Source organism: Polypterus senegalus, chromosome 15, assembly GCF_016835505.1.
Source record: "Polypterus senegalus isolate Bchr_013 chromosome 15, ASM1683550v1, whole genome shotgun sequence".
Classification (NCBI taxonomy): domain Eukaryota; kingdom Metazoa; phylum Chordata; class Cladistia; order Polypteriformes; family Polypteridae; genus Polypterus; species Polypterus senegalus.
This window is the reverse complement of record NC_053168.1, coordinates 32,029,818-32,047,946: the sequence shown is the minus strand read 5'-3', so window position 1 is coordinate 32,047,946 and position 18,129 is coordinate 32,029,818. Positions and strand designations below refer to the sequence as shown.

At 40.5% G+C, this 18,129-nt stretch overlaps 1 long non-coding RNA gene across 1 annotated transcript in view; it reads right to left on the bottom strand.

Moving 5' to 3' along the window:
- Positions 1-10,523: 10,523 nt before the first annotated feature.
- The window catches only part of LOC120515957, a 32,585-nt gene continuing 24,979 nt past the window's right edge, over positions 10,524-18,129 (bottom strand). Inside the window, exons 2-3 of the long non-coding RNA XR_005630739.1 lie at positions 15,957-16,087; positions 10,524-10,560 (exon numbers count right to left, since the gene is read on the bottom strand). This is a non-coding gene — a long non-coding RNA (uncharacterized LOC120515957). The remainder of the gene's footprint in view (positions 10,561-15,956; positions 16,088-18,129) is intronic.

Genomic DNA, 18,129 nt, shown 5'->3' with positions numbered 1-18,129 from the left:
GATGTGGACTCCCAGGAAGTGGAAGTATGACACCCTCTACACACATTCTCCTCTGATGTAGAGTGGTTTGAAGTCCATTTTCTTTTTCCTGAAGTGCACAATGAGCTCCTTAGTCTTAATTGTGTTCAGGAGCAGGTTGTTGTCAGTACACCATGCTCTCAGCCACTCCACTTCGTCCCTGCAGGCGGATTCATCTTCCCCAGAGCTGAGCCCCACCACAGTGGTGTCGTCTGCAGATTTGATGATGGTGTTGCTGTGGTGGGTGGGGGCGCAGTCATGTGTGTACAGCATGAAGAGCAGGGGGCTCAGCACACAGCCCTGAGGAGAGCTGGTGCTGATGCTGATGGCCGAGGAGATGTGAGGGCCCACCCTAACCCTTTGTGTGCTGTCTGTGAGGAAGTCTTTAATCCATATACAGGTGGAATACGGGAATCCCAGAGAGAGCAGCTTGCACAACAATCTGTTAAAAGCAGAGCTAAAATCAATAAAGAGGAGACGTGCGTAGCTCCCCTAGTGCTCCAGATGGGACAGGGTAGCATGGAGAGCAGCAGCAACAGCATCCTCAGTAGATCTATTAGCACAGTAAGCAAATTGGTGTGCATCAAAGGTGGGAGGGATAAAGGACATGATATGACTGTGGACCAGACTCTCAAAACACTTCATCAACACCGGGGTGAGCGCTACTGGCCGATAGTCATTCAGGCAGGTTATGGGTGATTTTTTTGGTAAAGGAAGTAAGATGGAGGATTTCAGATAGGGAGGAACTGAGGCCTAGGACAGTGACAGGTTAAAGATCTTTGTAATCTTGTCCAGTAAAATTTACTTACCTCATTGGCCGATTTCTTGCTAAATAGAAGCTAAACAACTCTCACTTTAAGTGTTTTTGTCTAGTTGTTGTATTGTATATGCATTTTTTTGCAGTGTGGACTGAGTGGTCTCCCCTTACTGGTAAGACCTTGTAAGCTGTTATATGTCGTGGCAGGAGGCTGGGGGCCAGACCCAGCCGGAATGCCTGGAAGGATTCTATATGTCCCCTGGGCCACTAGGGGGCAACCGCCCTGGATAGCAAGGGGACCACGGGGAAGCAGCAGGGAGGCTCAAAGCCATGGGGGCCCGTGGCTACCACCAGGGGGCACCCCAAGCCTCATAAAGCCCAGGAGATCTACACTTCCGCAACAATTGAGAAGGTGGAGGAAGGACCTTCCAGCAACGCCCAGAGTGCTTCCGGGTGCTCATGCGGCAGTTCCGCCACACCAGGATCAGCGACAGCCTGGAGCATGTCCCGGTGACAATAAAGGGGGCCGCCTTCCTACAGTCATGGAGCGAGAGTCGGGCGCTGGAGGTTGACGAAGCTCCAGCGACAGGAGGAAGAAAGGCGTCCCACGGACATTTAAAGGCCCGTATATGTGGGTGTTTGGTGCTGGAGCACTATGTGTGGTGCAGGACTGTCTAGAACATGTAAATAGTTTTAATAAACGTGTGTGGCATTTGACATCCGGTGTCTGTCTGTCTGTGGTCGGGCTGATTATCACAATGTTAATGTGCTTTCTAATCACCAAGACATGTTGAGCATAAGCATTTACTCTTCAAACCTGCCTGGGATGAAGGCACCTAAAGCTAAAGAAAGAATAATAATCAGCAGGCTTAAAAAAACAAAAAAAATAGTTGCCAAACTTAGAATGTGGCAGCATGAAAAAGACAGGTAACAACAAGGGAAGTGGAGGACTTGTTTCCAGTAATTATTATTTTTGCGGAATGAGTAGAAAACACCACAGAGCAGAATCAAGACTAGCAGCTCTCCCCCAGTGATGCATGCTCAGCAGGTTAAGTTGTTTAGCGAGGCTCACCTGCAGGGTAGACAGAGTTTCTTTCGTTCTGCTTTATTTTGGTGAATCCTGCAATGCATCATTTCCAGAATGTGTATGTGAGCCGCTTGCTACAATAAAACGGGAAAAAAAAATCGCTATGTTCTAATGATCCACCCATTCATCCATTTCATTTGGGCTGCTTTCCTTTGACAGGGTCATGACTTTCTAATGATAGCTTTCATTATCATTATAGCCATGCTTCCACTGCATTTTTCCAAGTTCTGCCGATCAAAGCTGAACTGGGAGAAAACTTATCAAATATGCATTCCCATGTCTCACATTTATGAATTATAGCTGACATAAGAAACAAACTACAAACTAACTGCACAGAAAAGCAAGCGGTTTGTTGAGGTGTAGTGAATGGAAGTTTCTAATCTGCTCTTCCCTGAACAGGTATAAAATAAAACCAGACGGCACGTACAACCAAGACATTTTTTTCTGGGACATTAAATCTAATTTGAAATCGATTTCTATGCATGTTCATCAATAACTTCATCAAAGTCACTTTGTTTTATTGATAAAAGACATAAAAATATAACATAAACAAAGCACTAAAATCTTTTGGCTCACACACATTTATCAGGATGAATTCAAATCAGTCAGAGTAACTCTGTAACCGTCTTAACTCTGTCGAACGCTGTTTGTTACCAAAGTACTACAATGAGAAGTAAAATAGGTCTGTGTGCCCAGGAGAAGTTGTGGAACTAAAATCATTCCAAGGAGGCCAAAAATATACAAAACTGAAACTGTTTAAAAACAAAAGTAATAATCCAGAAGGATACAGGAGATTAAAAGCTAAAGAAACAGAACAACCAAAACAATGATACCCCTTTGGAACTACACTCTTAAGAATAGTAGATCTTAAATGGCACCATGAGGTGCTTCACTTAGTTGTGTGCTTCATCACAGAACTATTGCTTGACAAAGCACATTTCATTCTGGGGAGGATTCTTTGGATTTGAAGTTGTTTTTTTTTTGTGATTTGAAAAACTTGATAATATGTTGGGGAAAAAAAAACCTCAAGTCTTTAATGCATGGTGGGTTACCTAGCAGGACACTAAGAAAACTTTAACTTAGCCCGTGTGATTGTATGCAACAAAATATTTTTAAAACCAAAAGCCATTGGTATTTTGCAAATCTGTTATCATCTATTCATGTTTTTTTTTTTACTGTATTGAGCCTGTTACAGATCTAAATAAATAAACTTTCTGAAAACCTCCATGTGGATGGGTCTTTTGGGAACTAAAAATGGTTCCCCTGTGGCATTGCTCTGAAAATCCACTCTGGCACCTTTATTTTTGAGAGTGTACATACACAATAGCTGCAGGCCTCTCTGTTTACTAGGGTGGCTGATCCACTTGCCTACCTAAAAGGTCCCCTCCTGTTCTCCCTGTCTTACTTCTGCTAGTCAAAAGCCATTTGGCCTCCTCCTCAGTAAACTCTGTGTTAAAGGTTATGCAAAAGGGGCTTTAATGCTACAGTTAAAAAGGAATGGCTTGTAAGTTCCTGTGCCCATCTTTCTAGAAGTCCCCCTACTAGTCTCAGATATTCCTACAAATTTAAACCCTAATTCTATATTAAAAGACTAGGCAACCACAATGCTAGCTGTACACTGTAAAAATGTAGTGCAGAGTCACGCGTAACATACAGGGCCTTCTGGGTGCCACCTACCATTCAGGGGACTGCTACACGATTAAGGTAAATTAATGCAATGAATTTTTAAGGAGAATGGCAAGAATAACACATGGAAAGAACTGAACAGACAGCAGGGGATGAGACGGGGAGGTTGTGTTTTAGTAATATGCAGGAGTTCTATGACAAAGCAATGAAAGGATACAATCTTAGTGGAGCAGATGAGATTATTTATCTTGACTTTCAGAACGTTTTTGATAAGGTGCCACATGAGAGGCTGGGCATCAAATTAAAAGAGGTAGGAGTTCAGGGTGTTGTGTGTACATGAGTGTAGAATTGGATCAGACACAGGAAGCAGAGGGTGATGGTGTCAGGGACCTCATCAGAACTGGCTGATGTTAAGAGTGGTGTTCCACAGGGGTCAGTGCTAGGGCTGCTGCTATTTTTATTTTACAAAGGTGGGCAAAAGTAGGTTTATAGTTGTTTGTATGGAAAAAGACACACAGGTTATGATTATTTCCATAGCTTTATTAACTCAAAATGGCAACATGTAAGTAGGTATAATGTCATAAGTGCTCAAATTTCCAGACTCACAATTGTAAACCTACTTTTGTCCAACCCTGTACATAACATGATCTGGATAGGCACAGAACTAACAAGCTGGTTAGGACTGCAGATGATATCAAGCTAGGTCAACTGAGAGATAATCAAATATCCATTGAAAATTTACGGTTAGACTTGTGGTAAATGAAATGTAATGTCAGTAAATGTAAAGTATTACATGTAGGAAGTAAATATTTTGATTTGAATACAAAATGGGAGGTATGAAGATTAAAGTACACCTTATGAGAAGGATTCAGGAGTCGTAGTGGACTCAACACTGTCAGTCTCCAGGCAGTGTTCAGAGGCCATTAAGAAGGCTAACAGAATGTCAGGTTATATAGCGTCTTGATGTGTTGGGTACAAGTCACAGGAGGTTCTGCTCAAACTTTATAACGTACTGGTGAGGCCTCAGCTAGAGTACTGTGTGCTTTTTTGGTCTCCAGGCTACAAAAAGGACATATCAGCTCTAGAAAAGGTCCAGAGAAGCGCAACTAGGCTAATTCCAGGGCTACAGGGGATATATTTTGAGGAAAGATTGAAGGAGCTGAGCCTTTACAATTGAAGAGATGATATGATTGAAGTGTTTAGAATTATAAGGGGAATTTGTACAGTGGATTGAGACAGTTACTTGAAGTTTACATAACAAATAAAATTACACAAAAAACATAACATAAAATATAACATTCCCAACCTCATTTAATTAAAATACAGGCTGCAGAGATGAGACAGGCCAATCACCCCAGCATTGTTATTTTTTTCTATTAACTAATGTTTTCCAAAATGTTATAGAGTGGCGATTTAACAGAAGAAGATCTGCTTTCAGCTCTGCATATTGGCAACTTGTTCCATATATCAATAGTTCTTTCTATTAATCAATACTTTCTAAACTTAAAGCAACAGTTATCTTTACCTGTTTTATATTTGTACCCTATGTTTTAGTTGAAGAGCTGTTATGTAAGAGTTATAAAGAGGGATTCTATTGGGTGGGGCCCCAAGTTATGATGTATTAATAATGAAGCAATCCAAACGAAATAAAGATCATAGTATGAACGGGTGAGGCATGGGACAGGATGATCGTGAGATCAGTGAAGGTTATTCAAAGAAAGGCTAACAAATTGGCACAAATTGAATCGTTTTTTGGCAATTGGGTCATTTCAAAGTGACTATGGCCACTTTGGTCCCTGGACCTGTCACCTCCGGATTTCTTCCTTTGGGGATCGCTGAAAGTAAAAGTGTACAAGAACGAGTCTCGTACACTGGAACAATTACAGCAAAACATTGAACAGGAAATTGCTGCTATTACCTCTACAATGCTTGCAGATACCTTTGGCAATATGGAGTGCTGTGTCGATCTGTGTTTGCAAGAAGAAGGCGGCCATTTTGAACACAAAATTTGATTGGATTGTTTACACATCTATCAAGGTATGCACTGTACTTATTTTGTTTCTATCGCTTCATTATTACATGAGTAACACATCATAAGCTGGGGCTCTGCCCATTAAAATCATCCTGTATATAAGAGCTGCCATCCACATTCCTTATTTCTACATAACTTTTAAACTCTTCTGTCCTGTATCCTCTTTACCTCCAGCTACTTAAGCTGAAAAGGCTCAGCTCCTTCTAGCCTACCACATAGCTCATTCTCAATTCTAGAAGCAACCTACAGTAGTAGATCTTTGCTGGACTTTTTCCTGCACCATTATGCCTGGTTTATGCCTACTGCATAAAGCTGGTTGGTGTAGTAAGTGACTAAAACACATTTATACTTAGTGTGACCTGTTTAGTCAGCACGTGGATAGGCTCCTAGTCAGTAAGTGACACGGTATGGTCAGGCAGAAGAGGATGCAAGCTTCAGCTGATAGAAGAAGAATTGTGCCTGCTTTTACTAACAATTAAGAGGAAGAAAAGGAGAAGGTGGAATGTCAGACCTACTGACCAAAACTGGTGAAGGAAGGGAGAGTTATAATGTTCTTGGGAGTGGAGGCCTACATGATGAGCAAATGAATTTCAAATGTTGCATTTTGGTGACCCGATGCATCATATTCAGCCCTTTGTTTGTCATTCTGGCACCCACGTAACCTAGAAATTCACGATTTTCACCATTTTGGATACACGGCTGCCACGTTTGCCCCACTGTGTTGTTAGAGAAATGAGGACAGTCTCCAAAACTGATGTAATTTTCACAATTCAGTCCTCGTGAGTACAGACAGGTTAAGTATAAAATAGGCTTTATCTGCCTCTTTTAATATGGAGACCAAACCAGATCTCACCTTGGTGTTATTCAATTTAAAACAGATCCTCTCTTGATTTGTCTTTCACACTGTGGTCTGTTCAGAGAGTAGTGACAAGTTCAAAAAGATTCCATATCTTCATTATAAACCTTACTTTCCTTAACCAAACTCTGAAACCTAATTGCTGTTTATTTAATGTTTTTGCTGTCTGTATGTAAAACTTTACATTTATTTATATTAAATTTGATTTGATTTTGCCCAAACACACATTTTGTCAAGGTTCATCAAAAGTGATTTTGCCAGCTCCAGGATATTTGCTAATCCACCTACTTTAGTATGAGCTCCAACATTTACCAGTTTACTGTTGCTATATTTACATCATCTCTTGTCGGGAGCCTACTTTTAACCTAAAGCTTTTCAGTTCTTAAAGCAATTCTTCACCCACGTGCACACTATTTTTTGAATCTTAATGTTTTAGAGTTTGATCACTAGCCTCTCATGGGGTACTTGATCAAAAGCTTTTTGAATGTCAAGGTCAATAATACAGTAGTCCCCACTATAATCAATCGTTTTTGTTGCCTCAGCATTAAATTCCAACATATATTATCTATCTAAACTCCTGTTAACAAGTTAACGTCCACACCTCTACTGAGTAGCTAGTTCTTGGTTTTGTTTTATATATCTATTTCTGTCAAATTTGTAAGTTAGCTACTCTATAGTTAGCACTTCTAGCATGATCATCCTTTTAAATGTGTTTGCCTTATTCTCCTGAGATGCCGATACTATCGTTAAGCAGCATAATTAACATTAAAATCTGTCAATGACACAAAATACTGAATGAGGAACAAGAAAGCTGGATACATTTTAATTATGTTATTCCTGGTCTGTTGTAACCAAAAGTCTCTTACAGTGCATCCGTAAAGTATTCACAGCGCATCACTTTTTCCACATTTTGTTATGTTACAGCCTTATTCCAAAATGGATTAAATGCATTTTTTTCCTCAGAATTCTACACACAACACCCCATAATGACAACATGAAACAAGTTTACTTGAGGTTTTTGCAAATTTATTAAAAATAAAAAAACTGAGATATCACATGTACATAAGTATTCACAGCCTTTGCCATGAAGCTCAAAATTGAGCTCAGATGCATCCTGTTTCCCCTGATCATCCTTGAGATGTTTCTGCAGCTTAATTGGATTCCACCTGTGGTAAATTCAGTTGATTGGACATGATTTGGAAAGGCACACACCTGTCTATAGAAGGTCCCACAGTTGACAGTCCATGGCAGAGCACAAACCAAGCATGAAGTCAAAGGAATTGTCTGTAGACGTCTGAGACAGGATTGTCTCGAGGCACAAATCTGGGGAAGGTTACAGAACAATTTCTGCTGCTTTGAAGGTCCCAATGAGCACAGTGGCCTCCATCATCCATAAGTAGAAGAAGTTCGAAACCACCAGGACTCTTCCTAGAGCTGTCCGGCCATCTAAACTGAGCGATCGGGGGAGAAGGGCCTTAGTCAGGGAGGTGACCAAGAACCCGATGGTCACTCTGTCAGAGTTCCAAAGGTCCTCTGTGGAGAGAGGAGAACCTTCCAGAAGGACAACCATCTCTGCAGCAATCCACCAATCAGGCCTGTATGGTAAAGTGGCCAGACAGAAGCCACTCCTTAGTAAAAGGCACATGGCAGCCCGCCTGGAGTTTGCCAAAAAGCACCTGAAGGACTCTCAGACCATGAGAAACAAAGTTCTCTGGTCTGATGAGACAAACATTGAACTCTTTGGTGTGGATGCCAGTCGTCACATTTGGAGGAAACCAGGCACCGCTCATCACCAGGCCAATACCATCCCTACAGTGAAGCATGGTGGTGGCAGCATCATGCTGTGGGGATGTTTTTCAGCAGCATGAACTGGGAGACTAGTCAGGATAAAAGGAAAGATGACTGCAGCAATGTACAGAGATATCCTGAATGAAAACCTGCTCCAGAGCGCTCTGGACCTCAGACTGGGGCGACGGTTCATCTTTCAGCAGGACAACGACCCTGAGCACACAGCCAAGATATCAAAGGAGTGGCTTCAGGACAACTCTGTGAATGTCCTTGAGTGGCCCAGCCAGAGCCCAGACTTGAATCCGATTGAACATCTCTGGAGAGATCTTAAAATAGCTGTGCACCAACGCTTCCCATCCAACCTGATGGAGCTTGAGAGGTGCTGCAAAGAGGAATGGGCGAAACTGGCCAAGGATAGGTGTGCCAAGCGTGTGGCATCATATTCAAAAAGACTTGTGGCTGTAATTGCTGCCAAAGGTGCATTGACAAAGTATTGAGCAAAGGCATACTTATGTACATGTGATTTCTCAGTTTTTTTATTTTTAATAAATTTGCAAAAACCTCAAGTAAACTTTTTTTATGTTGTCATTATGGGGTGTTGTGTGTAGAATTCTGAGGAAAAAAATGAATTTAATCCATTTTGGAATAAGGAAAAAGTGATGCCCTGTGAATATTTTCCGGATGCACTGTAAATGAATAAAAATCTGATGTACTTCAATGCTGATCCAATGAAAGCCACTCTGGGAACAGCATTCCCTTGCATTTATCCCTTTGGTAAGTTAATAATATAAGTGTGGCTACTGATACATTGTATCGAATAGTGATGATAGCATCTGAATGGCACAGACTTTTTACATTTTAATGGACATAATAGGAGTCACATTGAGTCACCAAAGCTAGCCATTCTGTGAACCCGCAGCAGCCTGTGTTCAGTTCTCATGCCTGGTCACCACCTGTATAGAGTTTGCATGCTCTCCCGATGTACAAATGGGATATTTCTAGGCACTCTAGAAATGTGTGTGGATGAGTGGTCCTTGTAATAGACTGGCCACCTGTCTAGTAGTGGTTGCTGCCTTGTACCCAGTGCTCCTGTCATAGGCTCCCTAACCCTAAATTAGATCAAGCAGGCTTCATAGCAGGTCATGGTATTGCCTGTACAGGGGACAGTTTAAACGTTTCAGCTGACAGATGTCAGGTAAAAGTCTTTTAGTCAGTACAGTGCACGCTGGGAAAGCTGGAAAAAGAGGATTATAAAATATTTTGCTTAGTTAGCTTTGAGCTCCAGAAAAAAAAAACAACTTTGTGCTGGGGGTAGAAATGTCACAAGCCACCTGCAGAGGCAGATGTCCTGCTAGTAGTCAGGACTAACCAGGATCAAAGGTATCAGTGAGAGTCAGCATAAGACTGGCAGATGTTAAAAGCAGGTTGATTCATTTAAAACAGCAATATACATTGTTTGTGATGGAAAATTCTATTTAATTCTTTATTGTCATGTGTACAAGTACCATGTACAAGGAAATGCTTGCGTGCATGTGCTCCCGCAGACAGTGAACATAGACAAAAAACACACAATAAATAAATGAATATAAATAAGTAAATAAATAAAACCAGAATCCTAGGAATAAATAGAGACAGTGGCAGAAGTATATGTGCAGGTAGCAGTGGAGGTGACACAAGGTTACAGATTGTTCATGAGTCTGATTGCAGTTGGGTAGAAACTGTTCCTGAACCTGGAGGTGTGCGTCCAAATGGACTTTTGTCACTTCCCAGATGGGTGGAGGGTGAAAAGTGACAGTGCAGGGTGGCTGGGGTTCCACCTGATACGGTTCACTTTCCTGAGACAGGGAGCTGTGTGCCCGTGATCTGCTCTGCTGTGTTCACCACATGCTGCAGAGCTCTGAAGTCCTAAACTGATCAGTTGCTGTACCAGGATGTGATGCATCCTGTCAGGATGGATTCCACAGTACACCTGTAGAATCTGCACAGGGTTGTGGGGGACATCCAACAACAAAAACAACAACAACATGTATTTATATAGCACATTTTCATACAAATAATGTAGCTCAAAGTGCTTTACATGATGGACAAAAGAGAAATAAAAGACAAAGTAAGAATTAGAATAAAACAACACTAATTAACATAGAATAAGAGTAAGGTCCGATGGCCAGGGAGGACAGAAAAAACAAACAAACAAAAAAAAAACTCCAGACGACTGGAGAGAAACAATAAAATCGGCAGGGGTTCCAGGCCATGAGACCACCCAGCCCCTTCTAGGCATTCTACCTAACATAAATGAAACAGTCCTCTTTGTAGTTAGGGTTCTTTTGGAAGGACTTGATGATGATGGTCATGCAGACTTCTGGCTTTTAATCCATCAATGTAGGAACACCACGGTGCTTTGATTAGGTGGTGGTGCAGGTCACAACCACAGAAAACCGGGAAAACAAACAGAAGAGAGAGTAGGGGTCAGTACGGATTTTAGAGCCACCATGAATAGTTATTATAATGAACTGAATATACAGAGTATCAGGATTAAATGAAGGTGAAGTTATCAGAAAGCCATGTTAAAGTAATGTGTTTTCGGCAGTGTTTTAAATGGCTCCACTGTATTAGCCTGGTGAATTCGTATTGGCAGGCTACTCCAGATTTTAGGTGCATAACAGCAGAAGGCCGCCTCACCACTCCTTTCAGGTTTTGCTCTTGGAATTCTAAGCAAACACTCATTTGAGGATCTAAGGTTACGATTTATAATAAAAGGTGTCAGACATTCCGATATATAGGATGGAGCGAGATTATTTAAGGCTTTGTAAACCAATCCGGTAATCTGGATTTTGCTCAGTCTCCTGAGGAAGTAGAGGCATTGTTGGGCTTTCTTGACTACTGCCGCTGTGTGACTTGACCATTTAAGGTCATCAATGAGGAAGACTCCAAGGAACCTAAAGCTGCTGAAATATACTGTAAAATAATTTATAGTAAAAGATAAAAGATTGCTGCGGTGGGTTGGCACCCTGCCCAGGATTGGTTCCTGCCTTGTGCCCTGTGTTGGCTGGGACTGGCTCCAGCAGACCCCCGTGACCCTGTGTTCGGATTCAGCGGGTTAGAAAATGGATGGATGGATAAAAGATTGACCAAAAATCCCAATTGCTGAGCCACCACTCTTCTCTTCAGTTGGCCAGCACAGCTGTCATAAAGCACCCTTGCTTTACTTTGTGGGTCGATAAACTCCATTCTATGGCAGTCACCGCCTTTATAAAAGGAAAGCTTTTTCTCACTCTCTTCTCCTACCTCGGCTTCTACCAGTCACCCAGGTGGGAAATGGATTTCATCTTAACACTGCCCGCAGTACTGCAGCTATTAAACAACACAACACACTATTAAACAAAACACACACGTAAAATCACTTAAACAAAGAAGACTAAACAATCACTAACCAAAAAGTTAAACTGAAATCGGAATTCCTTAAATTGGTGCTCCCCCAAAAAAGTGAGTCCATCTATCAGCTCGCGAGGCATCGGTATTAAACTTAGGTAAGGTTACCTTTATGTGTATGCATCCAAAAAAACTGTGCAGGTCTGGCCGTCTTAACAGTATCATCGCCCACCAGGTAAAGCAGTGTGCTTGATAGCAAAACAGAAACACACATAGGCATCAGAAACATCGTGTGCCCCTATGCTCGTAGGTCCCCCAGCCAGTGCCCATATGTTATGACGGCTCTATGTGCACGGCAAGCTAGAAACGGCACACGCAGACTGCCTGAAGGTGATTGGCATGGTGTCAAGTAAATACTAATGTTTCAACCAACAAAGCCTTTATTATTGACAGAGACACACTCACACACGGCAGCAAGTGCTACCCCACATTTCTTTAAAAAAAAAAGCCGTTCAGTTGGCAATCCGGTCTGGAAAGTCTGTGAGTGTCTTGGCATCGCATTGTGTGCACCCTTTGTTTCTGTGAAAAAATGGCTTCTGGAAAGCAACTAAACGGACAAAGCAAACCCTAAAAGGCCTTAAAGGGGCGTAAAGAAAATAAAAGTGGTATGTCGTTTGCCAGAGTCATTGTTCCCTAAACAATACAGTATCTAGAGATGATTTGAAGTATACAGGATGATGCACATAGGTTATATGCAAATGCTACGTCATTTTCTATAAGGGATTTGTGCACCCGCGGAGGGTCCTGGAACTGATCTCCTGCAGATACAGAGGGCCGACTATACACTGCATCTATGAATATGGTAAGTCTTCTCTCCAGCACACACACACACACGCACACAACAGAATTCATAACACTAAAATGTTCACAGGAAATTCCTGCTGTCTTCGCCTGACTATGCTTGCTGCTCTAAAAACTAGAATGAGAATCATTTACTGTGCTTGGCGTTACTTTTTCCTATGCCACCCTGTGCATTATTTATTAATTTACTTTCCAAAACCAGTGAATTCTAAAGTCTATGGTGTCAGCATCAAGCACAACTCAGGATGAAGTGCCAGTCCATTGCAGTGCACACTCCCACACGCCCAAGTCCATTTAGGACCACCGGCCAACACAACCCACAGCATTGGTGTAATGTAGGAGTTAGCTGCACGACATGGAAAAGAAACTTCATAAGAACACAAGTACGGTGGAGTCCATTGTAAGATGTGCTCTCAGGACTCTGGAGCTTTATGGCAGCAGTAATAAGCATCGTTCCACCATCCTGCACTGTTTGTTTGGCCTTTCTCGATTAAGACAAACTGAAATTCACTTTTATAGATAATAATACTCCCGTCTTCAAAGAATTTCTATTTCCATGTCACCAATAACAGCAAAAAAATGATCATTGAAACATAAAAAATCAATATGCCAATAACAGGTAAGTTGTGACCTTCTTCAATATGTGACTCTTTCTCAGCCCAGAGTACACAAATGTAATTGAAAAGTCCCCATGCTGGGATTACCGATTTATTAGAGTCAAGGATGTGTGGCACACATCTTCAAGGGAAAGCTTAGCTCACTTATGGATAAGCCTCGTCACGAAGCTGACAGTTAAAAAAAAATACGCTCAGTTAGTTGAAATTACCCAAGCTGAATCTAATAATTGTGTCCTCGACATGTGATCCTGTGACACATTAAGGGTCCCTGTTATGAATTCCCAACCTGTGCCATCATTTCATGTTCCTTATCCTTGACTAGATTAATGGACGTTCATTAGGCTCTAATATCTTGTGTTCCTGGCTAAATGCCTTTTCTGCTTCAAACAGCTGCCCGCTAATCCAATGCCATCATGCTTAGAGATGGTCAGGTAATGTGCCCTCACCTATCAGGAGGCCTGGCCTTCAACAGATTTGGCCACAAAGTCATTATTCAGAAGTAGAGCTTCATCATTTAGCGCCCGTCTCCTCTGATAACACATTTCCACTCACGTATTGTAAGGGTCACCTATAAAATGCTCTCATGGGTCTCCTACATGCCAATTCTCAGAAAGAAAAGGCTTTTTTTTTAAATAGTCCTGTTGCCTCAACTTAGGTGAGACTGAGATGTGATAAATTAAAATAAACCCGAGCTGCCAGGTAACTATAGAAACATAGTGAAAACCCTTCAAACTGTTCCCCCGATGAGTTTATTTAATGTGGACTGCGTAACACAATCTTATCACACATTTCTTTAATTCTTTCAAGTTGGCCAGAGCTGTTCAAAAGCGGCTGTAGCTTAATAAAAGAAACGTCCATTTCTTCATTTTTAGTCAAAGTCATGTTTTAACTCAAGCTTTGCTTTGAGCTTCAGTCTTTTTCTGTTTTTTTGTAGCCTATTATGGTCTTTAATTGTTAAGAGCCCTTCAGATTAAACTGTTAAATAGTCGGCAATCACCTGAAGAGCTTCAAGTGAATAAAGACCAACTCCATAGAGGTCAGTCAGTGTTCTGGAGCTGAGCTTACTGCTGCCCTTTTATGAGCCAAGGGTTCAAATTTTACTTCATTTTCAGGGTGCGATTTTGCTACTAGTTAAAGAATGTTTTGGTTAAAATTATTAAGTTTACATTTTAAAAAATTGAGATGTTCAACTGCATTGTTTTTTATTGAATTACTGTATTATGAATTTATGATTTTAGCTCCTTTTTTTAATATTGAGTTTTGGACTTGTCCTTAGATTTTCTTATCTATTCCTGTTTTGGATTTTTAAAATCTGTTTTCTTAAATCATTCTGTTAATCTTTTAACTTTTCTATTGGCCTGTTTGCAGCTGGGGTATTTTTTATGGTTTTTCTTCAAGCTTGTGAGCTCGGATTTTGGTCTAATGTAGCAGTACAGTAATATACAGTATACCATTGTAATACCCCACAGTAAACAATAATATCACGTTAATAGTTATAAATATTATAGGGGAAAATGTCAAAACCAGTAATGTTCATTGTAAACAGTATATTTCATGGTGACAGACTGAGCGTTTCAATGATTACCGCCTTAATCCTACTTTTTTCCTGACTTAGGTCATTGATATTGAGTACCCTGGAAACACTCGGCTCAGGTGAACCACTTATTGTTATCTACATGTGTTTTTCTGAGTAATTTTGGGTTTATATACATATAGAATTTAATTGTATGTTTAGTTTTGCATTTTGAATTGAAATTAAATACAATGTTCTTACTCTCATGATTTTTGGTATTTATGTGACAACTTCCATCGCACATGTGATGTCATTTCACTGGCTTCTTTTGAGACTGCATGTATTAAATGATAATGCGCCACTGCCATTAAAATGGCCATAGCAGAAATTAAAAGACCAGAAAATGGAACCAAAAGATCAAAGTCTAAACATGCAAGAAAGCTGGCAGCCTGAAAAATCAGTTAACCAAAGAGACAAATCCAAGACACAACTCGGAGTCAAAACAATTGCGAGAGAAATTTGAAAGTTGGGAAGGATTACTATTTAGGAAAATATTGTACGTATTAATTAAATCTGCCCACGAAGATGATGACTGCTTCTAAATAGACATTAAATTTACCTTCTAAATCAAAAAGAAACAAGTAATAAAAACAAAACATATATTAAACCCTTGTGAAATGATTCACTTGTGTAAAAATCATAACAGATAGATGATTATTTATTTGTTCCCAAGGGGAAATTAAAATTTTATAGGAGCTCAAAAAATGTGTAAATATTAAAATAAGAACAAACAACCTCACTAAACATAGTGAAACGTCAAGCTTGGATAATAGAGAGCTGCTGCTGTCAATAACAGGCCTGTAAGTGGCAGTTAGTTTAGGTCAGGCCTGATCAGATTGTAGCACAGATTTATATTTAAAGTCATTGGCATTTGAATAGAGCAGGTCCAGCTTGGATTGAACATGCTGATGGACTTTTGTTTTCTTGTTTGAAGTCACCAGCATTCAGAATGATTCATCATTAAGATATTGGTACACAGTGAATTATGTCTGCTACTGAGTCAGCCAGAATGATATATGTAACTTATCTCTCTGGCAGGATGTCAATAAACTCAATCCGTATTTTTAATGTCTAGATCATGTATTTAGTTTCAATTGTACTGCGCTCCCTTTCTTACCATTGCTCATTCACATACAGTAAATCTCCAGTCCCCTCCCTGCTTTTTCCACTCTGTCTGATGAAACCCAACCAGCATTTAAATAGTTTAAGCCAGTTCTCAGTAGTACTCAAAATGTCACAGTACTTGAACTTCCCATAGCTAGCTGTGAGATTTAACAGTTCTCACAACTTATATACAGTAAAAGCAATCAAACATTTCTCATTACATGGAGTTAGGCCATGTCTGAATCCTTTTCACCTTACTTTTACTTACTTTAATCCTTGCTCCAGATTTTCACCCCTTTCACCCTCAGACAGGCTTGTAATGTTTATCTTCGTTTTGGATCTTCACCCTTTTGATCTCTGGACTAGCAGCTCCTCTGATAGGGTGGAATGGAGCTCCTCCTGAACATGGAGATATTTAATATATCCCGCTTTACATTCCTCAGTGTCTTTTACATTCTCAGATTTTATAGATGTAGGTAGCCATCAGAAACTTTACTCTCACCTTATGACATCTTTAAGTTCACAGCTTGTTTGAAAGCAGACATGTGGGTCTACATTGGCAATGGTATCTCTTCAAGTTAATTTAAAAATTCAGAGACAGAGACTAAATCTTAAAATTATTAATTAATAACATTAAATACAGTAATCACTGTACAAAATAATTATTAAAAAAGAGAGGGACAGCTTCTGTAAAGACAGCCGTGTGGTGGTAGCACCCGAAAGTTAAAGATAAGGACTGGAAGATGAATATGGTAAAGAACAAACCAATGTGAAAGCGAAATGTCACACTGATCCGTCATCAAAATTTAAATTGCTAACCAGAACTTGAAGACCTAAAAGAAAAGCTAAATAATTTTAAAGCATTAGGACAAATATCACAAGATTTTAGTTGGCACGCTACTTAGGAATAATCCGTCAATCTCAAATACTGCGGAAATACACTTGCCAACTTGTATATGGTCGCTCTGTTGACATCACACGTGTCATCTGATCTGAGGAACTCTGGGAATGATTTCCATGGGAAAACCTGACACTTTTGCTCTGAAATAGTGGCGCCCACTGCAAAACAAAGATGGCATCGTGGCACAATGTTAAATGTTGTCATTTTTTTCAAAACACAATAAAATGAAAAATAAATGTTATTTTTGGAATCCTTGAATACCAACACCCCCCGTTTAGACACATGCATTTCAAATATTCTTTCAAGGGAACAGAAAAAAATAAACCCTGGATCACAACAGTCACAGGACGCGACGTATAAATATCATAATGTGCCCACTTTCAGTTACCCCTCGGGGGATGCAACATCCCTCTTTCTCTTTAGGGCTCCTTTTAACCCCTGCCACCTTCTAACAACGGTTGTGTTTTGTCCTCTTGTTCTCATTTTGTCTTCTGGTATTTTGACTTTTGCAATTCCTCTCTGACTTTGGTTCTTCACTTGCTAGTCATCTCCTGGTCCTTTTCACTCCCAACAGTCCTTGGACGTCTTGCATGTCCTTAACACTTATCAGCATATCAATGAGAGATAAGAGAGCTTACTCAAGCACATGCACTGAAAGGAGGAAAGCAATATGACAGGAGGAACCTTTTAATGCAAACATGTTGAGTTCACATGTTCACCCACCAGAAAGCATTCCACCGCAGGGAGGTTGTAGGTGGAAAGCAAACCTTTTCCTGCACATAAATGCACATACAGTACAATTTGTCTTTGAAAATCTTCCCTTAATGTCTTCCTTTTTTGTATGCATAATGTTGCTTCTTCACAACTATATAGGACTATTTTGTTTTGCACTCCTCTCACATGCCGTCCTGTTTTAAGCATTAATTTCCACGTTTTCTCTAAACGGCCAGAACCCAGAGTTAAACGAACCCATTCCTGCTGTTGAGCTACATGTCTACTCTCAATTACAGGCTTGTGTTTAACTGTGAAGTCGATTACAGAAGCAGGGCCTTCCTAGAAATGTTTAAGGTATAAGTGCTGTGAGACTTGAAACGCGAGTGTCCGTTGCTCTTTCGCAGAGTCTAGAACGGCCCACAAAACACCGGGGATGACGCGTTTGGTTTTATTTTAAAGCTAGTCATGCTTGCTTTAAATCGAACCCAAAGATAGGTTTGTGGCTGTTTCGGTTCACCAGCAAGATGAGACTATATAGGGCTATTTTGTTTTGCACTCCTGTCACATGCTGTACTGTTTTAAGCATTAATGTCCGCATTTTCTCTAAACAGCCAGAACTCAGAGTGAAATGAGCCTATTCCTGCTCTTGAGCTACATGTCTACTCTCAATAAAAGGCTTAGGTTTAACTGTGAAGTCGATTACAGAAGCAGAGCCTTTCTAGAAGTGTTTAAGGCACTGTTTCGATGGAGTCTGGCCTGGATGTTCTTCTTGTAAAATTATTTTAGATGTTTTAAGATGTATGCTCTGAGGTTAAATATTGGACTA